The sequence below is a fragment of the Tachyglossus aculeatus genome, chromosome 18, assembly GCF_015852505.1.
Source record: "Tachyglossus aculeatus isolate mTacAcu1 chromosome 18, mTacAcu1.pri, whole genome shotgun sequence".
Lineage (NCBI taxonomy): Eukaryota > Metazoa > Chordata > Mammalia > Monotremata > Tachyglossidae > Tachyglossus > Tachyglossus aculeatus.
The window spans coordinates 203,623-229,841 of NC_052083.1; the positions used below are offsets into that span (position 1 = coordinate 203,623).

A 26,219-nucleotide genomic window follows, 5' to 3' on the forward strand; every position below is an offset into this window, starting at 1 on the left:
ATCTCAACGCTTAGTACAGTGCCTGGCACATAGTAAGTCCTTAACAAATAACACAAAACAAACATGGTGACAGCCCTTTATCAATCAATCAATCATATTTATTGATTGCTTACTATGTGCAGCTGACACTTGGGAGAGTACAGTATAACAGAATTGGGAGACATGTTCCCTGCCCACAGTGAGCTTACAGTCTAGAGGGGGAGACACACATTAATACAAATAAATGTCAGATATGTACATGAAGAAGTGATGTACTTTTAATAAGGTTTGGAAGTTGGGGAGAGCAATCATCTGTTGCATATGATGAGGGAGAGCATTCCAGGTCAATAGTAGGATGTGCTGGTAGAGAAAGATCGAGGGTACAATGAGTAGGTTGGCATTATAGGAGTGAAGTGTGCAGGCTGGACTGTAGTAAGAAAGCAATGAGGTAAGGTAGGTGGAGGCAAGGTGATTGAGTGCTTTAAAGCTTATGGTAAGGAGTTTCTATTTGTTGTGGAGATGGATGGGCAACCACTGGAGATTCTGGAGGAGTGGGGGAACATGGATTGAATGGTTCTGTAGAAATAAGAACTAGACTGGGGGAGGCGGGGGGGGGCGGGCAGGGAGGTCAGCAAGGAGTCTGATGTAGTAATCAAGGTGGGATCGGGTAAGTGTTTGGATTTAACATAGTAGCAGTTTGGTTAGAGAGGAAAGGGCAGACTTAGTGATGTGAAGGTTGAACCTACAGGATTTAGTGACAGCCTGAACATGTGGGTTGAATGATAAAGGTGAGTCGAAGAGAATGCCAAGGTTACGGGTCTGTGAGACAGGAAGGATGGTGGTGCTGTCTACAGTGATGGGAAAGTCAGGGGGATCAATCAATCAATCGTATTTATTGAGCGCTTACTGTGTGCAGAGCACTGTACTAAGCGCTTGGAAAGTACAAATTGGCAACATTTAGAGACAGTCCCTACCCAACAGTGGGCTCACAGTCTAAAAGGGGGAGACAGAGAACAAAACCAAACATACTAACAAAATAAAATAAATAGAATAGATATGTACAAGTAAAATAAATAAATAGAGTAATAAATATGTACAAACATATATACATATATACAGGTACTGTGGGGAAGGGAAGGAGGTACAGGCTGCATACAGTGATGGGAAAGTCAGGGGGACTGACAGGGTTTGGGTGGGAAGATAAGGACCTTTATGGGTCCTCTCTGCCCGCCTGCCATGACATCATCAGTTGCAGCACCATCAGTGTCTGTTTCACCCAGGAGAACCCCAAGCTGCCGAGAGAGCCAAGGACAGATAAAGGCTCCCAGCCTCCCCCGAGTGAGGCTGCAGTACTCTCTGGCTGCCCTTGACCCCAGCTCCCCTCTGCCAGCCTCAGGAGTGGCGGGTTGGGTTTAGCTAGTGATCCGGCTTAATTTGGTCCCTGGAGGTAAGGGAGCTGCTCCTCTTGAAGCAGCCCATTCTGAGACTGCACTGTTCACAATAATAGTAAGAATATACTGTTATTACAGGACGAGAAAAATACCCGCTATTATTACTCCTTCTCCTACTAGTATTTCTGCATTGTGACTACAAACCTAAAGAACAGATGGAGGAGGCGAAATACTTGGTACGACCACCACTTGTGGGGCAGGCTGGGAAGGAGAAAATAAAAGAAAAGGATCCAGGGCTCTATAGGAGAGACTGGGAACATGGGGTCTTACGATGAGAACATCAACATGTCAGCAACTCAAAGTAGTGTGGAATCCCTGTAGACTCCAAAACTTCACGGGAGGTGAAGAAAAGCAAGATGAGAGTGGGGAAGCTGTAGCACCAAACCAGGTAGTACTATAGACTAATTATGCTCACACAGCCTGACTCATTTATCAGTCAGAGGAGTGGAGGGTTGGTTTGGGGCAGGATAGGGGCCTGCTTTCTGAAGAGCTGGTCCTCAACCCGACAAGAAAAGACAGACAACCTCCTGGCTGTCACCCTGACTTGTGCCTAGGACCTGGGGCAGGAGGCATATGGACGGAGGGGAGAGCCACTCGACTAGGTGACTATGTCTCAATTTCACGTTGTGTGGTCCCTGGGGCCGGGAGGAGGGAGATAGAGCAAAAACAAGCCCGAGGGACTGCATTTCAAGGAAAGGAATCAAGGAGCGAGAGCACATCTTGAGCAAGATGACCCCGATGGGAGTGGCTGAAAATCAGAGAATCTCGCTAGGATCCCAGAGGATGCTAGAAGGACCCCACCTCAGCGATCCAGGGAGCATGGGCACCCTGGAATGGGGCTTTCCAGCAGGCGGCGAGGATGGCTGTTAGGAAATGGACAGGCATAATTGCCAGAGGGAGCAGTAGAAGATGGACCGGCCCCCGGGCCCCACCACGGTCACCTGGCCTGCCAGACCCTCTGACCAGGCTTCTCCGCTTGATCCCTCGGGGCCAGCCCCTGCCCCCTCTATGGTTTTACTATGGCCACAGAGTCCATGCCATCTTTCTCCAAACCACTGCACCCCTGCCTCCAAACCTGGAGACTGCTGCCCAGTCAGAATATTACCACTTCCCTTCTGAGAGCTTGTGACATCTCTTTTTTCTCCCCACTGTCTTTACTGACAGAAGGATGGGAGCTGGCAGCTCAAGGCCACTAGGGATGCAGGACCGGAGCTTGCTAGATGACCCGGTTCTGGCCCGGCATTGTTCAGGCTGTGGCCTAAATAAGCCAATTAGGTGAGAGGTTAGGAAGTGGCATGGCCGAGCATGGGCCTAGGAGTCGTAGGACCTGGGTTCTAGTCCTGCTGGGTTCTAGTCCTGCCGGTGGCCTGCAGGGTGACCTAGGAGGGCAAGTCTTTTCATATCTCGGTGCCTTAGTTTCCTCACCTAGAAAATGGAAATGTGATGCCTATTCTCCCCATTTCTGAGACTGTGAGGCCTGCGTGGGACGGGGGCCGTGCCCGTCTAACCTGAATCTACCCCAGTGCAAACTGGGGGCCGGCTCAGCCTTAAGGTGGAGCTGGATCTGGCCCCATCTGGCTGGGACACCTCTCCCAAGCCCTGTCTTGTTGGGCTGGTTTAGCAATCAATCAGCCATCTCTACTGAGCCCCTACTGGGGCAGGGTCAGCCACAACCTGAGCACTCAGGAGAGTCCGACGAAGCCGGAAGACACAGGCCCTGTTCTCAAGTCCCCTTTCAAATGGGCTATGTAGGATGCGGGATCCTTGCCTCAAAGCCAAATCTTTGGGGGTTTTCTGGTCTGGTAATGGCAAATGCACACTGGAGCTTCACATACACTGGCGATCCAGGAAGGGGGAAGCCACCTGACCCAGTGTCCCCTCTCCCCAGGGCCTCATGGCCAAAACCAGAAGTGGCCACAAACAGACCTCTGAAGAAACTCCTGCCCAGCCTCTTCCCTCTCCAGTGCTCCTCACAGCGTTTCTGCCCAACTGCCCACGGCTGGGGCCAGAGCCACCCTGATCAACTGGTCCCAATTAAATCTGCATCAATTCACCTGCCACACCCTGTGATACTTGTTTGCTAAGCACTTACTACAGGCCAAACACTGTACTAAACACCGGAGGTGATAGAAGATAGGACTCCCGGTACTACCTTCGACCTGGCAGTCTCACAGCAAGGGGGAAAAGGCATCGAATCCCCATTTTACGGAGGAGAAAACCGAGGCCCAGCGAAATTAAGTGTTTTGCCTAAGGTCATACAGCAGACAAGTGGCGGAGTTGGCATTAGAGCCCAGGCTCATGCTCTTTCCCCTAGGCCAAGCAGCTTCCCTTCCCTGTTTCAAGCAGGGGGCTGGTTTCACCTTGACATTTTGTTCTCTGTCTAAGATGTAACATGCAGCGGGTCCTGCAGGCTTCACTAGCTCCAGACTCTTTCCACCCAAACTGAGTGGGCGGCCTTGCCCCTGCCGGGCGGAGGGTAAAGTACGACTTCTCACCCAGGAGTACGAACCTTAGAAAGGGCCGAGGAGCAGAGGGCCACCATGAAGGCGGAAAGTGGATTCTGGCAGTGTGCATTCCTGGCCACCTGTGTGTTCAGGTGAGGACAGTGAGGCACCGAGAAGTTAAGGGACTTGCCCAAGGTCACACACAGCCGTCAATTGGTGGAGCTGGGATGTGAACCCAGGACCCCTGACTCCTAGGCCCTTTCTCTTTCCACTGGGCCAGACGAAACTGGTCTGGCATATATCAAAACGGAGAGTGGTGTGTGTGCGCCTGCCTTCCCACCCACCAGCCCGCATGTGGACAAATCCAGCACTTCAAAACTGAGCCGAGCCGACTCTCCCTACTTGTTATGGAAATCTTCTGGGGGAGCTTTGTGAGCAGGGGCAGTCCCAAATGCACCCAGTTGGAGTGAGCCCAAATGTGACCACAGTTATGTGTCCCTCCCAAAAGCTCAGAACTCAGGCATAGTTTAAGGAACTCAAAATGCAAAGTAGAGTTTAGAAACTATTGCCCAAAGATGTCACAAGCTCAGAATTATTTTGCTAGCATTAGCATTTCCTCATCACTATCCACCTCTTCGCCCAGTAACTGCAGCATGGGAGACACTTGTGCATACTAAAGTGCTCCTATAAATTCCTTTAAAGTAAACACTGACCAGTACTCAACAATGTAAATGACCAAAAAAAGTACCTGTTCTAACAAGGAATGCTTCTTTAAAAACCCCCCTACGATATCTGAATTGAGGGATTTACTAGGTTTCTACAACTCTGCTAGGTATTAGTGATCTCCTGTTTGATCTCTGATTTACATGAGAAGCAGCCTGACCTAGTGATAGAGCATGGGCAAGGACATGGGCTCTAATCCCCGTTTCGCCACTCTGTGTGTGACCTTGGGTAAGTCACTTCTCTTCTCTGGGCCTCAGTTCCCTCATCTGTCAAATGAGAATTAAGACTGTGAGCCCTGTGTAGGACAGGGACTGTGTCCCACCAGATTACCTTATATCTAGCCCAGTGCTCAGTACAGGGCTCAGTACAGTGCTTGGCATATCCTAAATGCTTAACAGATACCATCACTGTTATTGATATTCCCAAGGTATGCCAACCACCTGCCAGGGTGTTTAGGGACTCTGCCGATAAAGCTCCTTGGGCTTGAGTGCCTTGTTCTGTACTAAGTGCTTGGGAGGGTACAGCAAAAGCCCCGTTTCTGCCCACAAGGATCTCAGACTGAGAAGCAGCATGGCTCAGTGGAAAGAGGCTTGGGACTCAGAGGTCAGGGGTTCTAATTCTAATCCCAGCTCTGCCACTTGTCAGCTGTGTGACTTTGGGAAAGTCACTTCACTTCTCTGTGCCTCAGTTACCTTATCTGTAAAATGGGGATTACGACTGTGAGCCTCATGTGGGACAACCTGATCACCTTGTATCCCCCCCGCCAAGGCTCAGAACAGTGCTTTGCACATAGTAAGCACTTAGCAAATACCATCATTATTATTCAGTGTCAAAAACACACTTCAGCAGTTCCTCTGCACAGCAAAAGCAACATAGAGCCCCTGAAGGAACTTGGAGCATCAACTGGATTTCAGGATCAACACTACTTGGACTGTCCACAGAGTTTTCTATTCTACTTAGAGCATTTTTTTTTCTTTTTAAAAAGACTTGGTGGCTAGAAAAACCCATATGCAATTCTCCACCCCCAGAAAGGAAAGAAACCCCGGAAAGGTGCATGGGACAATCTGCCTTCTTGAAGCCAATTCAGCCCAAAACCCTGTAAGTCACAACTTCCACTGCCCAACACAATCGATGAGAAAACAATCTCTGGGCAGAGCCCGTCTCCTCTCTGACACTGAGACTCCTTCAGTGGGGCATTTCCCAGCAGAGCTCTAAACAAACAGGACATCGGCTTGGAGTAAATAATTTTTGTTTTTTTCCAGGCAAAAATCAAACAACAATTGTGGGACCCGCTGGGCTGCCAGTTCACAGGAAGTGCTCACCGTGTCACCGCCAGCGCGAGGGCGGCATGAGGTCACAGCTCTAGGGGAGAACAGCTCAGAGGAGCTGCTTCTATTCACAACGTCTTCTTTTGATAAACTTGAACTGTTTGGGGGGGAGGGAAGGGTAATGGGGGTGGAGGGGGAAAGTGACCTAAAATGCTTAACAAAAGATCTGAAATGGGAATAGGAACTTACATTCTTTCTTCTCAATGGACAAAGCCTTCCATATCAAGATACGTTTGTGTTCACAAACAAAAATCAAGCCCTGATAAAATTAAATACATGAGAACTTTTCTTTCCAATACTCAGCATCCCTCAAGTGACCCCAGATGACAAAGCTAATTTTTTTTTCTCTCTCCCTCACCCCACCCCTCCTCCCCCAAGCCTCAGCTCAGAACTGCTCTCCCTACCCTGGCCTTGGGCCTGATGGGACCAGGTCTGCACCTCCCACCCTTCAACAGCCAAGATTTAAATAAACAATCCCCAACACCTTCTCCCTGGTCCCAAGGGCTGACTGGAGAACCCCTGGACTAGGAGCTGGGTGCCCTTGGCCAAAGGACTTTTCTCTGCCCGAGTGCCCACCTGGAGACCCATCCAGAGGGAGCAAACCCTTCTCCTCCCGAACCCGATAAATTCCCGGGCTTCCCACGCCCTCTCCCTGCAGTAAGGGCCCCTGCCAAGATGGGCCATTCTGGAAGCTAGGGTGGCCGCAGGGGTGACAAAGGCCTCTGCCCCAGACCTCTCCAGCAAGGACAGCCCTGCAGTCCCACCATCCCAGTGTCCCCACTCCCCTGGGTCCAGGACGAGGTTTTTGGTACCTGGGGAAGGAACCAGCCATCCTATGGCCCCACCACCTCTGAAGGGCGGTAACAGCTAGGCCACGGTTACCCACTGAGACCCACGGGAACAGTCGAAGCTCCTCTCTGCAAAACCTAAAGGGAAGTTATGGGTCAACTCCCTCCCACTAGGATCAAATGAGAGGTATTCATCTGAGCTCAACCCAGTCAGGAACGGGGCCAAACTCTAGCAGCACAAACACCCTGACTCTGCGGCCTTGAGCTGCTACTTTTTCCTCGTCCCTGTCCCACCTTGTTCCATTCAGTAACAAGTATCAGCCGGATACAGGCAAACTACGATTGAACCGGCCAGCACCTCTCCCCATATGAAAGCGGACTGAGAAATTAACTGGAGAAGGACTTCATCTTCATGCCCCAGGGGCTCACGGCAAGTCTCCAGCTGTGATCCACCTACGCGAGCACATCGAGTTCTGTGCTCCTCAGCCAACTCCTTACTCTAGCAGACCTGGTCCTGGAAGTCACAGGGTGGGTTTCACCCCCCAGTGCCCAAGTCCTGGACATGTCTGATCTGCATGTGCTGCAACTACCCTAGTGCCTAAAACAGTAAGCACAGGGTAGATAGTAAACGCTGAGCAAATTCCACCAGCATTATCATCATCATCATCGTCAATAATAATAATAATAATCCACCAAGCAGGGATAGGAATCCCACTGCAGTGGCCACCAGTGGGGTTGGAGGGAGGCAAAGGTAGAACAGTGCTGGGCAGGCCTCGACTGCTCTGCCCAGCCTAAGCGGGCGTAGCTCCACTGCCCTGTCCAATGGACAGTCTTTCCCTCAGCCGGGGGTGAAGGAGGGGCATTTCTGGTAGTGCAGACTTGGATGCGGAGGCATCGTGGGAGGTAAACTCCTCTCTTGGTATTATGCTGCAGCTGCGGGAGCTCTGGGACAAACAGTTGGAGGGAACATATGGGCAGTAGGCTGGAGTCCCTGAAAATGAGAGGTGGAGGAAATTCAGATAGCCCCAGCACTCTCTGAGCCATTGTGAGGAGGGAGAAGGCAGGAGGTGTAGACTGTAAGCTCACTGTGGGCAGGGAATGTGACTGTTATATTGTTATACTGTACACTCCCATGCGCTTAGTACAGTGCTTTGTACACAGTAAATGCTCAATAAATATGATTGACGGACTGAGTGGGTGCAGGCCATGCTCCCCTCTTCCTGGACCAAGCCACCCAACCTCTACGGGACCCAGAGACTTGGAGCAGGCCCCTGGGGGGACCCCGCAAGAGGTCAGAAGGATCCAGAAAGGGGGTGGGGTGGCTGGCCCTGAGGCTCCCGGCAGCATATATCACCTCTGGAGAATCCACTGATAATGGGACCATCCTCAGCTTCGGGGCTCCCTCCTCAGCTGACTGATCATCTTGCCTCTACCCCAGCACTTGATACAGTGCCTGGCCCACAGTAGGTGCTTAACAAATATCACGATTAGCACATCACTAGCAGCCAACAAAAAAACTGCAGCCTGTGCCCTTATCTGGTGTGCGTAGGAGGGCCAATGAGACAGTCTGCTTCTCGGCTAAACCAACCAGAGGACACAAATGAGTTTCACAATGAGCAAACTACTCCAAAATCTAAAAAGGCGAATCAATAACTTCATTTCAAAGTTCCAAAAACGTTTTCCTGGAGCTCAAACTAATCACGTGCTAAGCCTTCTAGTAGACTAGCAGTCCCATAAAAAAAGCACTCCATTAAAGAAGTCAGGCCTTCCAGGAGACTCCTCCAAAATCTAGGAGGACAAGAAAACAAAGCTCAGGGTCCCTCTGCAGGCAGCTGCCAGCTCCTCTAAGAAGTCTTCCTTGGCTAAGCTCCATCACTCCTAGCAGCCACCCTAGCACTTCTATATGAATGGCCAGCCATAGCCCTTCTGGACCTAGGAGTATTCAAACTGCACCATCAGTTATCTATTCTAATTACCTGTAGTACCATGTGCATCACACTCTAAATACCATTACAACTAGCACAGTTCAAATAACGCACTGATCCAGTCCCTCTTGGACTCTCATATCCCCCCGCTCAAGGCAATGTCAAATGACTGTTTGTTTCAAGATGCTTTTTGATTAGTACTCAGAAGCTCATAAGTAGTAATCAATCAATCAATCGTATTTATTGAGCTCTTACTGTGTGCAGAGCACTGTACTAAGCGATTGGGAAGTACAAGTTGGCAACACATAGAGACGGTCCCTACCCAACAGTGGGCTCACAGTCTAGAAGGGGGAGACAGAGAACAAAACAAAACATATTAACAAAATAAAATAGATATGTACAAGTAAAATAAATAGAGTAATAAATACATACAAACATATATACATATATACAGGTGCTGTGGGGAAGGGAAGGAGGTAAGGCGGGGGGATGCAGAGGGGGAGAAGGGGGAGAGGAAGGAGGGGGCTCAGTGTGGGAAGGCCTCCTGGAGGAGGTGAGCTCCCAGTAGGGCCTTGAAGGGAGGAAGAGAGCTAGCTTGGCAGATGTGGGGAGGGAGGGCATTCCAGGCCAGGAGGATGACGTGGGCCGGGGTTCGACGGCGGGACAGGCGAGAACGAGGCACGGTGAGGAGATTAGCGGCAGAGGAGTGGAGGGTGCGGGCTGGGCTGTAGAAGGAGAGAAGGGAGGTGAGGTAGGAGGGGGAGAGGTGATGGACAGCCTTGAAACCGAGGGTGAGGAGTTTCTGCCTGATGCGTAGGTTGATTGGTAGCCACTGGAGATTTTTGAGGAGGGGAGTAACATAGTAATAATGCTCTAGACTGAGCACCAGCCGAAGGCAGGGCACTGTGGCTAAGCACTTGGGAAGGCATATAATTAAGATGTGGCACATTTCCCGCCTAGGTGCTTATGCTCTAACAGGACCTGAAACCAAATTGATGGGTGAGTGGCAAGAAGTTCAAAGGACTTTCTTTGGTTTCCAAAGTCTAAAGGATTGATCAATTTCTCACCAAAAAGTCTTGCAACTGAGAACAGTAACTGGATTTCTCCCAATCTCTGCCACCCTGCCCCTGCTCGGAACCGAGACTGTGAGCCCCAAGTGGGACAGGGACTGTGTCCGACCTGGTGGGTTTGTATTCACCCCAGTGCTTGGTACAGTGTCTTTAACACATTAAGCGCTTAACAAATATCACAATTACTATCCGGTGCGCATGCTTGCACACCTCCCCCCAATCCCCCAAGCCTTGGGTCCACGTCGCTGTCCAGGAGATGAAGCACAGCGCTCCTGACCTCTCAGGTGGCGAAGCCCTGCACCAGGCTGCCCCCTGGAGAAAGGCCCCAGATGACCCACCGATAGGCAATGACGGATGGGTGGAGCACCCCACTAGGAATGGAGCGGGGTTGGAAAAGCAACCAGGTCTAGGAGCCCCAGGCTGTTCTCAAGATTGAGTCTCACAGACCCACGCGAAGGGACAGAGCGAACCAGCAGTTAGGCACATCATTAGCCGAGATTTTGATAGGGCGAGTTTACAGTCTATTTTCAGGTGCAACTCATGGGCAACAGACCTTAAGACCTTTGAAGCAACAGAAAGCTTGCAAAACCATCTACCTTTCTATTGTACCTCCTGCAACAGGAGCCCTAAGCTCAATACCTGCTCCCATTCTCTGGGCTCAGCACTGCTGAGGTCTTTGTTAACAAAGGCTGCCATCCAGCTTTCGACTACATAACTTGAGAGGCAAGGAGAACTTGGAGAGGGTGTAGGAAGAGAGAAAGAAATGATTAAAGGTTTGCACTACAGAGTCTGGGCAGAAAGGCTGGAGGAACTGGGGAAACGTGCATTCTGGCTGAGGGGAAGACAACCTCACCCTCAATCAAGAGAACCGCCGCAGATCGGCAATTAAATCTGTCGTAATTTTCAGGAAATTAGCTAGATTCCTGTCATTTGAAGTGGTCAAAGTCAGCATTTTGGTTTCCCATGAGAATTACTCCTTGAGCTTGGCTCCCGAGGATGTATCTGAGATCGAAGCGGCAGCCCAGGCCTCGGGTCTCCTCATATCTCAACGGCATCTGCGTGCTGGCCGACGGGCACGGTGGGTGGGGATGGTGGCTGAGCTCAACAGGGCAGCAGGGGAAGGGCCCATACAAGCAGTGCACGGACTGGGGGCCTGGGCTGCTCCGACGCCTCGGGAAGGTCTTGCCAGAGGGAGCTCCTTGCAGAACGGTGACCTTTCCCCAGGACTTGTCCACTGTGTGAACCTGGGCAAATCACTTAACTTCTCTTCAGCATCCACCTCAAACCCCCATGACCTCTCCCCTGCAATGATGCTTTGCTTATCTGTCACAGGCACTGGGAGAGTGAGTTTGCCCAGTGAACGAAGAGATGGTCAACTGCTATGAGGAACAGATGAGAAAAGATTTTTGATGAAAATGGACTTGTTTAGCAGCTGGGGAAAAACGGACGAACGGAAGAGTGAGAATGGAGATTTAGGCATGGATGGGGAAGTTGGTCAGTCTCTCCCACAGGCAGACCAGGTAGGACAAGGAAAACAGGTCTGGTTTCTAGCGCTGCTTTGGATGGTTTCTTTGCTTTGCTGCGAGAAGGCCTAATGGGTTCCGCCAGCTGCAAAGCCGCTGAGGCCATCATGTGACCTCTGTAAGACACAGCCCAGGTATGCCAGTTATGAAGCCTACTTGCCAAGAAATGCCTCTGGCTCAGGCAGCTACTGGAGCTGGTTTTCCAAATCTGGAAACAAACAAAACGAACTCTAGAACCTTCCCTGCAGAAACACTGAATGAACAGCCAATTATACTCCCTTCAGTGAGATGAAGCCAAGATATCTGAACCAAGAGCACGGGCCGGGAAGTCAGGGAACCTGGGTTCTAATCCCGGCTCCTCCACTTGCCTGCTGTGGGACCTTGGGCAAGTCACTTTAACTTCTCTGTCCCTCAGTTTCCTCAACTGTAAAAATTCATTCATTCAATCGTATTTATTGAGCGCTTACCGTGCATGGAGCACTGCACTAAGTGCTTGGAAAGTACAATTCAGCAATAAAGACAGATAATCCATGTCCTCACTGGGCTTACAGTCTAGAAGATAATAATATTATAAGATAATAATGTTAAGCACTTACTTGTGCCAAACAGTGGTCTAAGCCCTGAGGTAATCAGGTTGTCCCAGGTGGGGCTCACAGTCTTAATCCCCATTTTACAGATGAGGTAACTGAGGCACAGAAAATTTATGTGACTTGCCCAAAGTCACATAGCTGACAAGTGGTGGAGCTGGGATTAGAACTCATGACCTCTGACTTCCAAGCCCATGTACTTTCCACTAAGCCACGCTGAGGGTTCAATACCTGTCATCCCCCCTATTTAGATCGTGAGCCCCATGTGGGACTTGGACTGTGTCCAACTTGATTAACTTGTATCTACCCCATCACTCAGAACAGTGCTTGACACACAGTGTTTAATAGCTTAATACAATAATAATCATAATAACAAAGATAACCACAGCCCACTGTAAGGTTTTCTGGGTAATTGCTCAGCAACAGGAGAAATATCAATGTAAGGAGGACTGTGAAAGGACCAAATGAAGCTTGTTCGACTGTGTTCTCACAAGTCCTCCCCAATCCCCACTTCTGGAGGAAGCCCACCCCGCCTGTGCGACATCTTCCTGCCAACAGGGATGGGGAGACTGTGACAGAGAGCGAGATGCGCACACACTCCGTTCTGCCCGCAGCTGGGCTTTCAGGATGCACTCCTGCTAGGTGCTGTCAAGGAGCTGGATAGGCTCGTCTGACGCCGGGGAGCCTGAATGGATGGAGCATGTCAGAGTGTCAGCAGAAACCACTGGGCCTGGGCGCATGCCATCACAATGGGCACACACTAGAGCAGAAGTTGTCCCAACACAGGGTTCTGCAAGAATGCAAGCAGCTGGTGGTGATTTACTGAGTGTGCTAGGCACTGTAGTGAACATTTGGGTGAGGGCAGGGTAAGAGAAGACATCCAGCCTGCTTCTCAGGCCTGAAAAAGAGGGGTCGATAGCCCGAGATGGCAGAAATTATTCTTTCAGCTAAAACGAACAATCGTCCCAAAACCAGCCCATTTCAGTGGTTTTCAAGACACCTCTCATGATCCCAATGCTGTCCATAGTTGTACTGTGAAAGCTGCAGCTTTAGCCAGTTCGTGAGAAGCCCATCTTCCTCCCCTCCCTGCCATCCACCACTGGACCATCAGTATCCATTTCAGGATGACTCCCAGGCTGTGCCCTCTTGGCCTTGAAGATGAGGGAAAGAAGTGGGGCTGCTCAAAAATGCCGCCACCATGGGTTGCTAGCCCCTGGGTCTGGTCTATCCCTGAAGGAGCTCCAGACAATAAATAGTTCCCGTGAACTATTCCCACATGCTGGTCGAGTGGTGGTGCATGGCAGGAAACCAAAAGTCCCAGCCCCAGGCAGGGCTCGGGGCATGGGCCTGGCCGCAGGGGCCGCTTTGCTCCGGGTTGGTGTGGGAGGAAGTGTGGACGCAGGCTGACTCAGCACCTGACCCGGGGGGGGGGGGGGGGGGGGGGGGGGAGGTCACATGACCCCCACCTGGGGAACACATCGAATGGCAGGTCTTTTTCCACAGAGAGGGGATTAGGTGCCACTATCCAAAAATTTTTCCCTCCAGGCAGATTTAGAGAGGCTGGCCCTTTCCTTTTAGAAAGCCAGTTTCATATATACAGGTTATAACAAACCTCAATCTCAGATTTCTGCTCTTTACAGTGTAAGCTTAGGTCTCCTTGTACTTGGCTCAAGAAACAAAGTGAATGGAAAATTCCACAGCCTCCAGTTATTTCAAAACAGGCAGGCAGACCTGAGGCAGAGGCGGAGGCAACAGCAGCTGGCTTTAAGGAGCGGGGGCTGGCCTCCCGTCCCCCTCACTAGGAACCCCCAGACATAGGCTTGTTCTCTGGGGTCCCAGCAGTGACCTATCTGTGAGATCGATCACCTTAGACTAATAAAGGACTTTTAAACTAAAGAGATGATCCTGGGTCACAGGCTCAGCCAGCAAGTGCCTGACAAGTGAGGCTTGAGGGTTTTTTACACCTTTTGCTTTCACATCATTTTCCTTCTTGCCCACACCATTTCCTGAGCCCAGGAACAGAACAATAAACAAGGGAGGAAAGAAACAAACTTCCCCTTTCCCAAGGGAAAGCTATTCTTTGGAAAGAGGCCCAGACGGAATTGCAAACCTGAGTGGAGGTTCCAGGAGGGCTGGAAGTGACTCAGAGAAACCAAGTTCACTGTTCACCAGGTGCCCGTCTGCCGTCAGTGTGCTAGTGGGACCCGGCCCAGCCAGACCACTCATTCACTGGAGCAGTTCAATGACTGTGCACTCCGTCTGATATGGGGAATGGAGTCCCGTCTCATCAGCCTGTCTCTATCCTGGCACTTTGCACAGTGCTTGGCATCTAGTAAAGCACTTAAGTGAAGCAGCTTGTCCTAGTGGATAGAGCACAGGCCTGGGAATCAGAAGAACCTGGGTTCTAATCCCTGCTCAATCACTTGTCTGCTGTGAGATCTTGGGCAAGTCATTTAAGTTCTCTGTGACTCAGTTACCTCAGCTACAGTCTTAAATGAGGATTAAGACTGTGAGCCCCAGGTGAGACAGGGACTGACTGTGGTCAGCCTGATTAGCTTGTATCTACCCCAGCGCTTGGACCAGTGCCTGGCACATTAGTCAGGGTTTAACAAATACCATTATTATCACTGTTATTATTATTATTAACAACAAGCACCACCATTAATTACTCTTCCTCAAATTGGAGAGTGAACCCCAAGTTGGGCACCTTGCTGCTCGTGTGTCCAGGTGAAGGCCCAATTTAACATGAATAAGGTCCAATTTTACATGAATTCATTTTTGGGCAGTGTTGTCCATCGCTCCAGGCCGCAGGAAAACTTGGAGCCACTGTTTTATAGGCTTGTTAAACACTCACCTTTGGTCTATAGCCACTGGGTGGGGGTAGGGGAAAAGATTAACTCTATTCACCGGTGTCATAATCCTTTTATGGCCACTCATTAGGAATTGAGCAATCACCTCAAATCTGTGGAAGACTATTTGGCCCAAATGTTTGAGAAATCTCTGTGGCACAGAATGCTCAAATAAAAAGAATAAGGGACTTGAGGACATGAATTAGAACACAAGAATCTCCTCTAGCATCCTCTTCCAAATTTCTCTTTCCCACCAACATTTCAGGATGCCCCTTTTCCTAACTCTTGCCCCAGAGAGAAGACTTTAAATCCCTCTTTCTTCCCCAAAAAACACATTCAGTGTGCCAGCAGCAAGATGAGCGCCCTCCAGGCCACTGGGATAGCTGAAGATCCTGGTGAGATAATAAACCGTTTTTTAGCTGAGAAGCTCTCTGGGATCACTAAGCTTGTATTTCTTGCTCACCCGAGTTCCAAGGCTTAACAGCCCTGTGTTCAGTTGAGGGCAGAGTATGCCACGAGGAACGTCTGTGGGCTCTGGCTGTTTTTCCAGGCTTTTCAGCTGTCTGTGAAGTGTTAGATGGAGAGACTGGAGGGGAGGGAGAGAAGAGCAGAAGCAGCCAGCACTCAGCCGTTTGGGCCATGGTCACAAAAACATGGCTACCCAAAAGCCCTCCATGAGACTGACCTCTGTGCCCTAGAAGGAGAGTGGTGGGACCCTCAGAAAAAAATCCTTCCAGTCCTTTGGCAAATAAAGGAAGGCGCTATTTTGGTACTTCTGTGGGCCCAAGCCTGGGTCTGGGAAGTAAACACACAAGATTGCGTGAGACGTGAAAAAAAATCCCAACCTTTTTCGGCAACAGAAGCCGATACTTCGCCAACGTCCCTCCAGCCTCAGCAGCACGTTCCATGACAAGTCACTAGACAGACCGACAAAGAACAGCAAAACACATTTTAGAGAGCCAGCAATGATATGGGGGGCTTCACACACAAGGCAAGTATCACACTGGAAATCCAAAGCAGCACCCATCACGTTCTACGGAAACCCACTGTTGGCTGCTTGGGGCCACACTTGGGAGACAGTCCCATATTCTCTTTTGGGACCATCTTTTAGCTTGATTGATGAGGGAAGTACCATCAATAAAGACTTTTAACATACAATCAGTCCAACAGTCCTGAAAGCTCACAAGATAGGTGAATATTGGTAACAGAGTTTTGCACCTAAAGCATTACAACATTTTTTCCACTTGATTCCCAACCTTTGGCAGCTGCTGCTTGAAGCCCCCAGGTAGGACTGGTACATGCTGGGCAATGCCTAAGAGGATTGCTCAAGGGAACAAGCTATTGTAACACTTGCCCCCGATCACCTCCACCGGGCCCACTCCCAGGCCCAAGGTAGAGGGGCATGGGCCAATTCCTCGGCCTTCTGGGGAAGGACCTGGGTTGAGGATTCCATGCCAGCCCTCCCCTTGGTTCTTCTGAGGGGGCGGCAGCAGCCTGCTGATGAACAGCAGTTGCGGTGAGCCCAGGGGGTGGAATCACCATCTGGGTTAGCCAAAGAGATGCCAGTGACAGTCTGAAAGAAAGTTAAAACCAGGTTCAGACCAGGATTACAGAGAAGTCGTCACAAGGGCTCTGGCCGAACCCATGGAATCCCAATTGGGCACTGCCCCAGCCCAGCACCTTGCGCAGTTGCAGCTTTCCAACATGGAGTTCCAAGTCACCCAGACAATCTCGTGACCTGCTCCACGGCCTCCAGCCTTAGTCCTGCTCCAAAACCAATCCATGGCACTGCCACATACCTGCTGGGTCACCTTGGGTGTCAAAATGAGGATTCAATACCTGTTCTCCCTTCTACTTGGACTGAGAGCCCAAAGTTGGACCTGATTATCTTGTATCTACTCCAGCACTTAGTACAGTGCTTGGCACATAATAAGCGCTTAACAAATACGATGAAAAGTTATTATTAATGGCATTTATTGAAGGCTTACTGTGTGCCAAGCACTGAACTAAGCACTTAAAGGGAGTCCAGTGGGGCTAGCGAGGCTGAAGGACAGGGATGTCATCTGATGCTCTTCTCAACATTCCTCTCAGGGTCCAATACAGTGAACGGTACAAAGCCATGCCCGATTCTGGGCCCCTCCTTCACACTGTTCTCTCCCGGCTTGGAACCTCCTTACTCCCCGTACAGCAGCAGGCCCCATCTCTCCCTCTACCTCCTCCAACAAGATCTCCCTGATTATTTCATTCTGCTGCCTGGATCATTTTTCTAAAAAGAAACAATCAGTGCAGCGGCTGCCCTCCCACCTTTATATCAAGCAGACACTCCTTACCATTAGCTTTAAAGCATTCAATCAGCTTGGCCCCTCCGATCTCACCTCGCCGATTTCCCACTACTCTCACTTCACTCCTCTAACGCCAGCCTTCTCACTATACCCCTCTATCTTGCCGCTGACCCCTTGCTCTCATCCTGCCTCTGGCCTGGATCTCCCTCAATATCTGACAGAAAATCCACTCTTCCCTTCTTCAAAGCCTTATTAAAATCACATCTCCTCCCTGAGGCCTTCCCTGGCTAAGCCCTCATTTCCCCACTCCCTTTCCCTTCTGTGTCACCCTTGCACTTGGATTTGTACCCTGTATTTACCCCACCCTCAGCCCCATGGCTCTTATGTACAAATCCATAATTTCTTTTAGTGTCTGTCTCCTTCTCTAGACTAAGCTCCTGGTGGGCAGGGAACATGTCTGTTATATTGCTTAAAACAGTGCTTTGCATATAGTAAGCGCTTAACAAATACCATCGTTATACTGTACTCTCCCAAGCACTTAGTACAGTATTCTGTACAAAATAAGTGCTCAATAAATATAAATTATTTATTGATATATAAATTATGTATTGATTTCAGCCCCTTGAGTCATAACACTCCTTCAGCCATCTCTGAAACTTCTGAACTTATTTATACCCTCTCTCCTCAGCACTCGTTTATAAATATCTGCTTTGATGTAAATTTTTTTTATATCTTCCCCAAGAGTGTATGCAATCCTTGTGGTCAGGGAACGTCTCATTCTATTATTCTGTGCTCCAAGTGGGTGCACAATACATGCTACTACTACCACCACCAATACTGCCACAGCAACTATAATGAGCTTGGCTCAACTGATACCGCTATAGCAATAACAAGATACTAAAGCCAGGAGAAGGAATTGGCCTCCAGTTGCTACATCCAGCCCAAGCCAGGGATGGCTTGTGGGGAAGTGGATGCTACAAGGTTTTCAAACAGAGGAAAGCTCACCGAGCGGAGAAAACAGAAAAATCCACGAAGAAAGAGGGGTTAGTTGCAAACAGAAAGTAAAGCGGGTCAGACAGAAATCGGAAGAGCCCATTACAAGTGTTGCCAAAGGTACTATAAAAACCTTTCACTACATCGAAAGCAAGAAGCCACCTGAGGAGTCAGTGGAACTATTTAACCACCAGGAGTTGGAGAGAGACCCTGGGGGACAGAAATGAGAAGGACAATTTTCTGGTACCATCTTCCTGGAGGGACAGCAATCAATCAATGGTATTTATTCAGAGCTAAGTACAACGCTCTGTACTAAGCACTCAGGAAAATATATTGCAACAGAGTTAGAAGACACGTTCTCTGCCCACAACGACCTTACAATCTAGATGGAGAGACAGGTATTAATACATGTACTCTATAAATATATATGTATATATATGTGTATATAATATATAGAGAGATATATAGATATGTAGAGAAGCAGTGTTGCCTAGTGGAAAGAGCATGGGCCTGAGAGTCAGAAGGACCTGCGTTCTAATCCCTGTCTACCAATGACTTGCTGTGCCACTATGATCAAGTCACAATTTCTTCATGCCTCAGTTTCCTCAAGTGTAAAATGGGGATTAAATACCTGTTCTCCTTTCTACTTAGACCGTGAGATCCATGTGGGATTGGGACTGTGTCCAACCTAATTAACTTGTACCTAACCTAGAGCTTAGAACACCGTGACACATAGTAAGTGCTTAACCTCCATAAAAAAAAGTGGAAAAGCAACATGGCCTAGTGGACAGAGCACAGGCATGAGAGTCAGAAGGAGCTGAGTTTTAATCCCAGCTTTCTCCACTTGCCTGCTGTGTGGCCCTGTGCAAGTCACTTCACTTCTGTGTCTCAGTTACGTCATCTGTAAAATGGGGATTAAGACTGTGAGCCCCACTTAGGACAGGGACTTTGTCCAACCTGATTAGTTTATATCTACCCCAGCTTTTAATACAGTGCTATTACATAGTAAGCACTTAATACCATTTTTAAAGTGCTGAGGGATTGATGCCTGTTCATTTGTATTGATGTCTATCTCCCTCCGCCTCTAGACTGTGAGCTCACTGTGGGCAGGGACTGTCACTACTGCTATTTTGCACTTAGGAAGGAAGGAAGGAAGGAAGGAAGGAAAGTGGGGCATCTATCAAATGCCCAAAGGGTTCAGGTACAAGTACACAGTTGGCACAGAAGGGAAAGGAAGCCAGAGAAAACAAGGCTTAATCAGGGAAGACCTCTTGGAGGAGATATGATCTTAATAATGCTTTAAAAGGAGGGGAGAGTGATGGTCTGGCCATATATGTAGGGGGAGGAGGGGTTGCAGGCTAGAAGGAGGATGCAGGAAAAGGGTCAGCAACAAGGCAGACGAGATATATTAGTTACCCAATTGTACTTTGCTGAAGGCAGCTGGACAAAAAGACCTCAATGACAGAGAAAGCTAATGGAGAGGAACACCTTGAGCCAGGCAGTAGCCAACCTGGAGTCCTGAGAAATTTCAGAAGGGAACACGCAGAACTCCTGGTGAGGTGTGAAACCCAACCATCCTAGCTGATCTCACTCCCCGAGGTCTGGGGAGTAGGCTCAGAACCCACTAAGACATGCAAGTTGAGGGTAAAACATGACTGCTGTAGGAATAAATCCTTCGGAGTAATCTACTCACGTTCCTTGGGTGCAGGGGAATTAGAGGACATCACTTATTGAGCATTTCATAAGGTCATTACAAGACTGCAAAAATCACAGCTTTAAAAAAAACAAGCCATCATGGAATTGGAGACAAGTCTCTTTCACGGCTAGGGAAAGTGGCCAAGAGAGGGAGGTTCAGCCAGATTTTGGAATGAAGACATACCAGTAACTCCCAGCCTGGCTATTACAAAGCCAGAGCATCCAAAAATGCCAACAAGATGGACAGTGTGGAAAGAGGATAGAAAATAGGTCCACAGGCAGTCAACTGCCTGCCACTAGAGAAATGCCACAGCACTCCACCACTAGACTCAGCTCTGCCACTGGGAAGAACCACACACTCCATCACTGCAATACTGTCCACAGGGACAGCTCATTTTAGGAAGGACAGAACTGGTGAAAATACCACGAGATGGACAACAAAGACTATTGGGAGAATAGAGATGCTTTGTTGACAAGACTGAAAAGGTTCTGACTACCATTTGCCATCCTGGAAGGTTGAGGAGGGCAGAAAGTTTACAAATCGGGTAGGACAGACAAGGTGAACAGCCCCAAGAGACTGTCAGAGCCCCAAGAAAAACGCTCCTCCCACTAGGACCTCTATACCTCATGTCTCGGATACCAGAGGCAACTGTGGGAATGCTCCTCCAAAGCTGAAAACTCCCCACCCCAGATTGTTCAGGGCTTGGCTGGGGTAGAGGACTTGGTGGGGTGGGGAGGGGAAAGCCACTGCCCTTCACCTCAGAGGTCAATTTAAACATGAAAGTTGATCACTTTCACCCTGCAAGCTTAAAGACCCCAAAGCTAGCACAAAGCAACCAGCCCCTGAGGAAGCAGAGGCAGCCAGGCCATGGCCCTGAGAGAGGGGTCTTTGCCATCAGAAGTTGACGACTCAGCCATTTACTGGAGATGTGGCCAGAAGGCTCAGGGAACCTCCCTGTGGGCCCAGTACTCAGGAAGGGGCAAGGGCCATCTGTACTGGGTGGAGACAATAGGAGCTGGGTGGGGGCAGGGTGGGGGTGTTGTGTGGTGCTCTGAGATAGACAAGCAGCAGGGAGCCTCCCTCTGATCAAAGAAAGGGCCTTGCTGGGCCACTGAAACCTCGGAACAAGACCTGGGAAAGCAGTCAGTCAAGGCAGGAGGGTGAAAAGAGAGACTTGGAGCTTTCCAAGTGGTGGGTTTGGAGACCATGGTTCCTACTGGGCGACAAACCACTTCACTTCTCTGTGCCTCAGTTACCTCATCTGTCAAATGGGGATTAAGACTGTGAACCCCATGTGGGACAAGGGACTGTGTCCAACCCTATTTGCTTGTATTTGCCCCAGTGCTTAGTACAGTGCCGGGCACATAGTAAGTGACTATTAATAATAATAATTAATACATGAGATTGAATCTGACTGAACTCAAGTATGGGGAATCGGACACCGCTGCGCAGCAAGCCCCGCATCAGCTGGCGGCAAAGTCCAGCTGACAGCAGGAACCAGTCCATGTGCTAAAGGTTTCCCAGAGCGCCCCTGGCCTAGCTCGGCTCCAACACATCATATGTACGGGAGGTAAAATGGCAGGCAGGCTCTTACTGCGGGTGGCTGGAGCAGTCGTCAGGGTGAGGGGCCATGGCAGAGAATTCACACATACAAGTGATACGTGTGCACAAGACAGATAAGGAAATGGCAGCCGCAGAAAAGGAAGAGTAGAAAGAGGCAGAGAGGGCAGTTGGTGGCAGGGGGGAGGAGAGGTTCCGTAAATATGGCCCTAGAGTGGCTGTGGGGGGTGGAGAGAAAAACAAATTTCACAATCCAGGAAAGTTACTGAATTTTTACTCTGGGCCTAACTGTAAACTTCTAAATGAGAAGATTTCAACTGGCAGAAAGCAATTATCATGTGGGCAAACAATGGTCAGCTTTCTCACAGCAAACATACGTGCATCAAGGAAGGTCCTGCCAGTTCAACAGACACTTCATTTCAGCCCCAAGCAAAGTAGGATTCTGGGCATGTCTTTCATGAGAGAAGGAGACTCACGTATTTGGAACAACAGCTACCCTGGTGGGGAGGAAACAGAGAAGAAATGCCTACAAGCTAAGTACAGGGAGGAGTGGGTTTGCAGAAGTTTCCGTGTTGTACAGGGCAGGCATTATCTCCTAAAGCTCAACTAACCCACCCAGTCTGGCAACAGAAGATGGGGGCTGATACTGCTTCCCAGGAGGACATAGCTTGCCAGTTTCTTTCCTAAGCTAGGTAGGAAGTTGGGCAAGAGCTGTATCCACAATGGAAAACCCTTTTATTCAGCCCTATCTGCAGTTCCTTCTTGCAGACAGGCTTAAAGAAAGGCCCCCACCCCCACAAGAAGGGCAAACCAAAGAGAACTAGGGGCGAATGAGCCGCCCTAAAATTAGTCTTGGCTTGGGGCCACACTCCCTAGTCTCAGTTGCTATTTTTTACATTGCATGGAGGTGGTTCCTATCAACTTCTTCCCCGTTTATTTTTTCTCTTGAAGAGTTGGATCTGTGAAAGAGGAAGAGGTCTGCCTGCCCTCCAGGGCTGAACTCAAGGCAACTCAATAACTGGAGCGGCCCGCCTGCCTTCTTCAGGGTCTCCCTCAGGGTTGCTCGGGGAAATCCCGAAATGTTGTTCTTCCAGCAAGAGAGTTATCTGTTGCTGGCCACAGATTACCTGTCGCCCTCTTTCGATTTCCCAGGCAAGTGTCCACGAGACTCAATCTCTGCATCTCTGCACATCACCCCCTCCCCACCAACCTCAGGTGGAAGAGACTTGTCTGCAGTGAGAATCGGCCATGGTTTGGGAGTTGCTGGCAGAACCCTAGAGTGGCTCACGGCATTCATTCATTCAATCGTATTAAGCACATATTGAGCACTTATTGCGTGCAGCACTGTACTAAGCACTTAACGGCAGAGTCTGTAAAGGATGCTGGGCCGTGGGGATGGGCCCATTCCTGGAGCTCTGGGATTCAGGCGCCTCACATGGCCCACTGCCGAAAAAGAATTTCCTCTCCAGCAGAACAGGTGAGGAATGCAGATCTGGAACCAACCGCTGCCCTGCACAGTTTGGGCCTGTTTTTCCCCTCAACCACTCTTGCAAACTAAACTTCTGTTTCAGATTCTCAGTAGAACTGACCTTTGGGAAGAATGCCACATTTCACACATTTACAGTCTCTTGTCTGTCCATGCAAGAGATTAGACAAAGGGAAGATAACCTTAAATTCCCGGGCTCAGTCACCACTGGAGAAAACCAGTGGTTTTCTGAGCTGATCGGGGCCCCACCTTCCTTCTTGGCTAGGGCAGTCTAGAAACAAGGTTCCCAGGGGAAAAAGGACTGCTTTCTTAGTGCTGCTGCTATTATGAAGCAAAATAGCATCTTGGTTTTGCCCAGCTAGAGCGCTTCTCTCATTAAGCTCACCTTTTCCACGGCGGGGGGGAAAGAGAGAGAGAGAGAGAGAGAGAGAGAGAGAGAGAGAGAGAGAGAGAGAGAGAGAAAGGGGGAGAGAGAGAGAAAGGGGGAGAGAAAGCACACGCACAATAAGATGATGGTGCTTACTCAGCATTAAGTGCCACATGCTGAGGTATCTAGAAGAAATTACAATCAAACAAAATCCCTGTCCCGTAAGGGGCTCACAGAACAAGTAGGACGGTGGGAGGACAGGTATCTTTCCCCCATTTTACAGATGAGGAAAGTGATGGATCGAGAGGTGTAGATGTGTGGGAGAATGCCAAAAACAGGTGCTCAGAATATGGGAAACAATGGAGACTGAAGAACTTTTAAAGTCAAATTTCTGAAGCCTTTCACCTTTCTGTGGGCTTCTCAGGGTATAAGGCAGTGTCTCATTAAATTGAGCCTAATGGCCAAGATCTCATCTCCGGTTCCAAGAAAGTTAAGCGACAAAAGGAAGGCCAGGGAATGTTTCAGGATTTATTCCCCAACCCAGGAGACAGAGCACCCAGTCCTCAGGTTACAGAGAAATGAGCCTCCTGATGTACCTAGATTTTCATCCGGCTCCATGTGGGAGCTGAGGGTCCTCATCCAGAGCTTCCAACCACCCCAAGCGTATCTCTTGCCTTAGGCTGTAGAGTCATCTCCAGCCCATGAGTCAACTCCATGCACACATCTCTCCCAGAATGCCCTACTTCCATCTGCAATCATTCCGGCAGTGTATCCATAGTCTTCTTGGTAAAAAACACAGAAGTGGTTTACCATTGCCTTCTTCCATGCAGTAAACTTGAGTCTCCACCCTTGACTCCCTCCCATTTCACTGCAGCCCAACACAGGTGAGTTTTGACTTGTAGCAGATTGCCTTCCGAATGCTAGCCACTGCCCAAGCTAGGAATGGAATGGGTATGCCTCTGCTTGACTCTCCCACCCACAGCTGAGACTCTCCAGCTGTGATTCTGAGAAGGGGAGTGCATCTCTATTCCTCCGTAATTCAGAAGAGGAACCCCTGGAAAGAAGGCAGGTTGTAACCACACTATTTCCTGAACTGTCTGGGGAAATCCAGTGTTCTGAAATAATCAAGACAAGACCCAGGGATTAGGAGATCTATGTCCTATGTATGGGGTAGGTGGTGGGCTAACCATTTGGCCACTGAAGTTCTCTACAGAATCTTCTTTAGTCTCTGGGTTGATTGTGTCACAGATATAATTCCAACAAGTCTCTAAGGGATGGAACACTTTATGTTTGATACCGTTCCTCGTGGCATTTGAAGTGGGGTCAATTGTTATCAGATTAAGGTCTCACCTACTTCAATCAGACAGATGGTATAAGGATACTAAGATTCAGAAACTGCCTGGATAAAGGGCTGTCAGTTGGCAGGACACTGCACAAGGCCCCAAGTCAGTCAGTCAATAGTATTTATTGAGCACTTACTGTATGCCGAACACTGTATTAAGAGCTTGGAAGAGTATAACAGACACATTCCCTGCCCATAATAAGCTTACAGTCTTGAGGGGAACACAGACATTCTGCTACTGGCTAGCCTGGACTTCATCAACAGCAACAAAAGCACAGCTCCCCTTTTCCATCCACCGAGAGCTCTCAATTCAATTCATTTCAGTTGTATTTATTGAGTACTTACTGTGTACAAAGTGCTGTACTAAATGCTTAGGAGAGTACAATATAAACATCAGACACATTCCCTGCCCACAACGAGGTCACAGTCTAGAAGGGGAGACAGACATTTAAATATATAAATAAATTGCAGACATATACAGATATATACATAGGTGCCGTGGGGAAGGGAGGGAGGATGAATGAAGAAGCAAGGATGAGCGATGAAGAAAGGAATGGGAGAAGAGGAGGAGGGCTCAGCTGAGGAAGGCTTCCTGGAGGAGATATGCCTTCAATAGGCTTTGAAGTGGGGGAGAGCAATTATCTATCGGATATGAGCAGGAAGCGCATTCCAGGCCAGAGGTAGTATGTGGGCAAGAGGTCAGCAACTAGATAGGTGAGACTGAGGTACAGGCGGAAGGTTAGCACCAGAGGAACTAAGTGTGTGGGCTGGGTTGTAGTAGGAACCCAGGGCAGTGGTTTTGCTCATATGGTACTTCATTTTGCTGACTCATGTGGGGGATATTTGCAACTGGATGCACAAAGTTTGCTGACATTATAATTATAGTTTGGACAAAAATGCCCAGTTTTTAATGAACCTCTGAATTAATGGTGTTTATTAAGCACTTACTGTGTGCACAGCACTGCACCAAGTTAATTCCAAAGCGGATCTTCCGCAGTTATGAATGCTCTTCTCAAGAACGTTGAAGATTAAGATTCAGATCATAGAAGAGAAAGGGGGGGGGGGGAAAAAGAAGGAATTCCTGAGTTTTGTCCAGGAAAGCAGCTCTCGGGGTCACAGGATGTCAATAACAGGCATATTTTGAAAATGGGCTACTTCCTTATATGTTTCTGCCATGCAGTTAAGGAAAAGAAGGGCCAATACTACTTGTCACCTCCCCCTAGTATTCTAACCCCTCCCTCCTCAATTTTAATCAAATCAATCAACAGTACTTACTGCACTGTCCTAAGCACTTAAGAGACTAAAATAGAACTGACAGCAGTGAACCCTACCCTTAAGGAGCTCCCCACCTAGTTGCGGGGAGACACGCACTAGGGTAGATGACAGGTCAAGAAGGAAGAGGAGGTGTGCTCAGGAGTTAGTGCTTAAGTAAAATGGCACATAAGTTATATACAGAAATGCTACAGGTGGGTGTGAGTACTCAAGTACTTATTTATTTTACTTGTACATATTTATTCTACTTATTTTACTTTGTTAATATGCTTTGTTTTGTTTTGTTCTGTCTTCCCCTTCTAGACTGTGAGCCCACTGTCGGGTAGGGACCATCTCTATGTTGCCAACTTGTACTTCCCAAGCGCTTAGTACAGTGCTCTGCACACAGTAAGCGCTCAATAAATACGATTGAATGAATGAAGTATCCTACCCTAGTCTGACAGAGAGGGTCTACAACTCTTCGCTCAAGGACCCTGAGCCAGAGAGGAAGATGAGGACAAGGACAACCTGGCACAGTGACAACTTTCCAGGCTGAAAAGATGAAGGCAGAAAAC

The 26,219-nt window shown here is 49.0% G+C and overlaps 1 protein-coding gene across 1 annotated transcript in view; it reads right to left on the reverse strand.

Annotated features, from left to right (window-relative positions):
• SLC45A4 (solute carrier family 45 member 4) overlaps positions 1–26,219 on the reverse strand; it is a 50,144-nt gene that overhangs the window by 15,684 nt on the left and 8,241 nt on the right. The window lies entirely within an intron of this gene.